Genomic DNA, 7,127 nt, shown 5'->3' on the forward strand with positions numbered 1-7,127 from the left:
CAGAATTCGTTTTAATGCAGCAAAATGTGACTCTGTAGGTTGATGCATATGTTGACAAGCTTTGTTAACAGAATATGTGATGTCCGGACGAGTAAGAGTAAGATACTGAAGTGCTCCTACAATTTGGCGGTATAATGTAGGATTAGTAAATAGCTGTGACGAAATCTGTGCTGAACCGTGAGTTTGTATAGGAGTAGAAACAGGTTTGGAATTTAGCATTCCAGCACGATTTAGGATGGTTTCAGCGTATGGTGCTTGGTGAAGTAATAAACCATCAGACGTTTGTGCAGTATTAATCCCGAGAAATTGATTTAAGGCACCAAGGCTACGCATGTGAAATCTCTTCTGTAGCTTGCGAAGAAGAGTAGCTATAACGTCTGTGTTATTGCCTGTAAGGATAATATCGTCAACATATACGAGAAAATAAATAACATGATCATTGCGACGATATATAAGTAAGGAAGAGTCCGAATGGCTAGTGGTAAATCCTTGTTCATGCAAAAAACTAGTTAAAGTCTCAAACCACTGTCGAGGAGCTTGTTTAAGACCATAAATAGCTTTGTTCAGTTTACATATAAAGGTAGGATGAGTTTCATCAATAAAACCCGGCGGTTGTTTCATATAAATGGTATCCTTGAGATTACCATGAAGAAAAGCATTAGAAACATCTAATTGATGAATATTCCATTTTTTATGCAAAGCAAGAAGTAAAAGAACACGAACAGTAGCAATCTTAGCAACAGGGCTGTACATGTCAGTATAATTTAAACCATACTCTTGATTGTTACCCAACGCTACAAGTCGAGCCTTATACTGAGAGACAGTACCATCAGCATTATATTTAGTGTGAAACAACCACTTGCAACCTAAAGGATTAACCGAGTTAATTGGAGAAACAAGCTCCCAAGTGCCTTGAGATTGTAAGGCTTGAAATTCTTTGGACATAGCGAGCCTCCAATGCTCAGATTTGGATGCTTGACGGTAAGAAGTAGGATCCGGTTCAAACAGTTGATGAGTGAGGTTGAAAACAGATTTTGGTTTAAGGTTGCCAGTGCGAGATCTGGTAATCATAGGGTGAGACGGACGAGTAGAAATCGGAGAAGAAGAACTAGTTTGAGGAACCATTTGCTGATTAGGAAGAATAACATCTGGAGGATACTCTGTTTGAGGCATCTGAGTGGAATTGAGCACAGGAGTCAAACCCAAGGTATTTCTGGAACGGTTATGGGTCAGAGGAACAAGTAACAGTGGAGGAAGAATGGAATTGACATGGGAAGAATGAGCCACAGATGGAGACGTTTGTTTGAATGGAAAAATATTTTCATTAAAAACAACGTGGCGAGAAATATAGACACGATTAGTATTGATATCCAAACAACGATACCCTTTTTGATGTTGAGCATACCCAATAAAGACACAAGGTATAGACAAAGGAGATAATTTAGAGTTAACATACGGTTTTAACCATGGGTAGCATTGACAACCAAACGTGCGAAGATGTATGTATGAAGGATATTTATTATAGAGCTTAAAGAAAGGAGTAGCTTGATGAAGGTTAGCCGCATGAAGACGATTTATAAGGTATACCGCAGTATGAAGAGCTTCAACCCAAAGAATGGACGGAGTATTAGAATGAATAAGAAGGCTTCTAACCGTTTCAAGAATATGACGATTTTTCCGTTCAGCTACACCGTTTTGCGACGGTGTATAAGGACAAGTATACTGATGATTGATACCAAAACGAATGCAATAATTACGAAAATCATTATTTAAATATTCCCCTCCACCATCAGTACGAATAGTAGAAACATTTTTGTGAAACTGACATTGTATGAATTTATGAAAATTAAAAAATGTTTGAGCAACTTGAGATTTATGAGATAAAGGAAATATCTAACAGTACTTAGTAAAAATCATCAATAAACGAAACAAAGTAACGATAACCTTGATAAGACGTAGTAGGGGCTGGATCCCAAACATCAGAATGAAGCAATTCAAAAGAAGCAGTAGTAGTAGTTTCAGAATGTAAAAACGACAAATGTTTACTTTTGGCTAAACAACAAGAATTGCAAGAATTAGACGAAAAAGAAGTACGAATTTCAGAATGTAAACGAACAAAATGACGAATAGTAGGTAAAGCAAGATGTCCAAGTCGAACATGCCATAAATCTGGTATGGTTTGCACTGAGAGCAACCCCAGATTTGAAGATGTTGTATTAGAACGGATCTTGTAGATGCCGTTGTGACAAGGTCCTTGAAGAAGAGGCCGATTGCTCGTCGCATCCTTTATTTGGTATCCAGTAGAGGAAAAAGATACAATACAATTGTTGTCAGTAGTTAACTGATGCACAGAGAGAAGGTTAAACGCAAGATTTGGAACATGAAGGAGTTTATTGAGATAGAGATTACCTGATGGGGTAGGAAGAATACCCCTACCTGTGTTGTGAACTGGTAATTGATGCCCGTTGCCAACGATAACTTGAGACGATCCAGTATACGGTTCGGTAGAACTCATCTGGGATCCATCAGCAGTGACATGAACGGAAGCTCCACTGTCCAACACCCATTCAGATTGACGAGAAGGTTCAGACGTGCTGAAGAGAGCTGTGTTGTTGGAATTATCGGTATATGTCGGATCTGTTCGATACCAACAACGAATTGCAGAATGCCCCATTTTTGAACAGATTTGGCACTTAATGTTCCGATAGGAAGATCTATCATATCGTCCATTAGACTGGACGGGGCGACGACCACGAGTACCTCGTTGATTGTTTGATCTATTCCTTCCGCGACCACGAGAAGCTGTGAGAGCATATTGTTATCGGACAACTGAACAGCTTGCAGATCGCGAGTCGCTTCTTGTAACACGAGCTGTTCTTCACTGCACAGAAGGCTATACAAATCATCCAGAGAAATTGGTTGCAGATTCATACGAATAGCCGTCTTGAATGCTTGATATGCAGAGGGAAGGCCATTAAGCGTGTACAGAATGATATCCTCAGGATCAATGGTGCTGCCGCTCATTGTAATGGTATCAACTTTTGACTTCACTTCAAGAAGATACTGTTGCATAGTCTTATCACCTTTGGTAAGATGATGCAATTCATTTTTTAGTTGAATAAGACGAGATCGAGTCGTGGATTGAAGGCGAAGTGATAGCGTTGACCAGATTTCATGACAATGAGATAAAGAAAGAACATATGGGAGAATAGCAGGAGATATGATAGAGAAAAGGGCAGCAGCAAGATTCTGATCAAGAAGAGACCAGATTTGGTGTGGAGACTGATTTTGCTCAGAAGACAGAGAATCGAGCGAATCAGAGACCGGCAGACATTGATTTGTGCCATCAAGAAACCCAAAAAATCCATTGGCGTGAAAAATTTTTTCAACTTGCGATTTCCAGATGGAGAAATTTTCAGTGGTTAACGGAGTAGGAACAAGATTTTTGATGTTATTCATAAAAAATTTTAACTGAGGAGGAATTTGGATCGGAGAACAAAGAGTTCCAAGATCGACATGAGTGGAGGAAGAGGAAGATCCAGCCATACGAACATAATAGAGAGGCGAGAAAGAGATCGAGAAAAGAAAAAAAAATTAGGCGCAAGAATGTCGCTCTGATACCATGTTAAAGCTACGGTGGCAGCTAGCCATGTAGAGAAAGAAGAAGACAAATAGTAAAATGTAATTCATTGAATTAATGGAAGAGTACAGAACAGTGCTTTAAATATTAGACCATGAACAGACATGGAGTAGAGTATTCAAGAAGCCAGAAAATGCTGCTGACGTGTCACTTAATTAGTTTTGCATTTTCTTGTTTCTTGTATATTAACAGTTGGGCATGATCTTCATAATAATTATAATGAAAATATGTTGTCAAATAATAATCAAACTTTATATTACTTCTTTGGATGACTTCATGAACATTGATGAACGAGGGAAGATGATGATATAGATCAAAAAGATTGTAGAGCAAACAAGGTTGAGCAATGACTTGCACAATCCAAAAAAACTAGCCAAGAAATACCTTGTGTCGCCTTGCATCGATCCATACGACTAATTTAGCTTCTCAATGGTTGGAAGGAGATCATGGAGTTAGTGACACAATCATTAAGAAAGACGATAGTGTTGTTCAATATTGTGTAGAGTTGTATAAGGTCAAGGAGATCATTGAAATCAAACTTCGAAAGTGTGTTAAGATGACAAATATCATTTTAGAACTCTTAGATCGGTTTGCCAAGTGGCTTAAATTATGGCATAAACCTAATTTATTAAAAAAAAATTGTTGGACTAGTTACAATCAACATGATTTTAAATATATTGTCTTTAATGAATTCACATTTGGTCCATAAGATTTTCTTAAATTTAATGATAATTTAATTAAAGAATTTTGATAATCATTACAAATTTTTAAAAATATTTGGTTCAAATCTATATATTTTAAATGAAACTTGTATGCTCAAATATCATAAACATGATTCAGGTGACTGATTTAAGACTTCAAGCAGTCAGATTCATCCTTCAAGTGGCAAACTTCACCCTTCACATGGCCAAACTCACCTTTTAGGTGGCCTACTTCACGAACTTTTATTTGGTTCGGTTGACCGGATGCAAGAAGCATCCGGTCGTAGGCAAAAAAAAGGCGGTACCGAGGTGTACCGAGTTTTTCAAAAAACTCGGTACACCTCGGTACCGAGTTTTTTTGCCTACGACCGGATGCTTCTCTGCATCCGGTCGGAGGACGGAATAATTATTACGTCCTCCGACCGGACGTAGAGGAACGTCCGGTCAGAGGCAAATTCCCGCCAAAAAATGAGTTGTACCGAGCAAATACCGAGCAATACCAAACAATAACGAAGAATACCATCATTTGAAGACCCAATACCGAGTTATACCGGGCTTTACCGAGCAAATACCGAGTTATACCAAAGTTGTACCGAGTTTTTCCAAGAAAAACTCGGTACAACTCGGTATTTCTCGGTACAGCTCGGTATAACTCGGTATTGGTCTTCAGAGAACGGTATTCCTCATTATTATCAAATAATACCTAGTTGTACCGAGCAAATATCTAATTTTTGACTCCGACCGAACGTTCCTCTACGTCCTTGCACCGGACGTAATAAAACCCTTCAAACAACATATTTGAGGTGACCAGACTCAATTAGTTTCTCAATAACCTCGTTCGATGAGCCTTGTCAATTAAGGACCAAATCTAATTGATTATTGTCCACATATATTCATCTCAAGAATTTAATCAAACACATACTCTAAGCCACAAGATTTATTCTTAAAAACATGTTACTTTGGTGTGGCTTTTCCTTTAACGCCCAAAATCCTATAAAAAAAGTTAGATAGCCATTTTATAGAAGGCGGGAAGATATACAACTCTCAATACCAAAATTTATTCAAATAAAATCAAAAAATTTTCCTCTAGATTCTTTATTTTCATTTATCATATTTCTCTCTCTCTCTCTCTCTCTTCTCCCTCATCCCTCTAGTTCACCAAAATCTCGTGAATCTTAATACATACAATTTTAATTATCATCCGTGGCCAAATCAAAATTCATAAATATGTAGAATTCCAATCAAAATTCACAATCACCAACCCAAAACATATTAAGTGATGATTTAATCCCGTATGACATGAATTTCCTTAGTACATTCTAAATAAATTTATTTACTCCATTTGATGATGAGCTTGAATAACACAAATCATAACAAATTACACTAAGGTTTCATTTAGGACAGTTTTTTTGTTGCTTTCTAAAAACAACTTTTAATACAAAAATTTCTTAAATTAAAAATGTTTGTACTAGAAACCCGTTTTAAAAAGCACCAAGAAGACTGCCCAAATAAAATCTAAATAAAAATAAATAAATAGTCAACTTATGCTTGACAATGGAATGTTGCTTTCCCCAACCATCTCATATGTTGCATGCTAAATTGCATGATTGAGTTCACATTAGAGCAACCAACCCTACACCCCCTTCTTGTCATCCTATATGTAAGTAGCCTATTTGGTAGATCAACAAAAGAAATGTTGCTTTCATGCGGCCAATGGCGAGGAAAAACGCAATGCTAGTCTATGATGAATGCTGACAAGAACATACTGAGGAAGCACATGCATGCTTGCCCTTTTACATATTAGTGATGTCCATTCACTGCCCTTCGTACAGCTCAACATTTTTCAATTCAATATTTTTTTATTATGAAATTATTATATTTAGTAGATTTTAATTATGTTTATTATTATTTTATTATCATATTGAAATATAACAAAAATTATTGATCCAAAACAACAAGTTTAATATATATATATATATATATATATATATAGCTTTAATCATTTATATTGATAGAACATTTTCTTCATATATTAATTATTGAAAAGATGATTTTTTTTTTCTTAATAAGCATTTAGGCCCTCTTAATGATCGATGAACAAATAAATAAATATTAGGGTTTATATATTTTTTTTTGATGTTTCTAATTATTAAAATTTAATTTGTATAACTACTCTAGGAAAAAATGGTGTTCTCAACCATCACCCAAACTCCGTATTAACATTGTCCTTTAAGAATTTTAGTGATTTACAAAACTCATATTGATCTATTGATTGAAAACTTTGACTACCAATTAAAAAGTCTTAAGTTCTTATCTTATGTGATGTTTGTTTAAATTTGCCTTAATTGGCTTAAATGTCCATAACAAAAGAAAAAAAAGAGTAATTTCATTATCAAAGCCTGTAACGAGATTTGGTATATATATTAACGAGGGTATCTACCCACTGCAACCTCAGCTTGTGAGATGCTTGACAACGTAAGTAATCCCTCGACTGACCTAGAAGACGCACTCACTTCCAAATAACCTCCTGACCCGCACTTATTAGAACCTCACTTAAGAGGCGCTGCCGCTCAAGGGGATTCAAACACAGGTTGGGGGTTACCCAACCGTACTCGCCCACCAACCAAGCTAAACCTCGGTGGGTATTTGAAATAATTTTAGTGAGAATTTTCTCATAGAAACCTAATATAAACTACCATCCTCAGAACCCTTTCTTACATGCAAGTATCATGTGAATTTCATCATAGAGATTACACAAATGCATTCAGCAATTTTCTCACCCATAG

This window comes from Dendrobium catenatum, unplaced genomic scaffold (assembly GCF_001605985.2).
Source record: "Dendrobium catenatum unplaced genomic scaffold, ASM160598v2 fragScaff_scaffold_659, whole genome shotgun sequence".
Lineage (NCBI taxonomy): Eukaryota > Viridiplantae > Streptophyta > Magnoliopsida > Asparagales > Orchidaceae > Dendrobium > Dendrobium catenatum.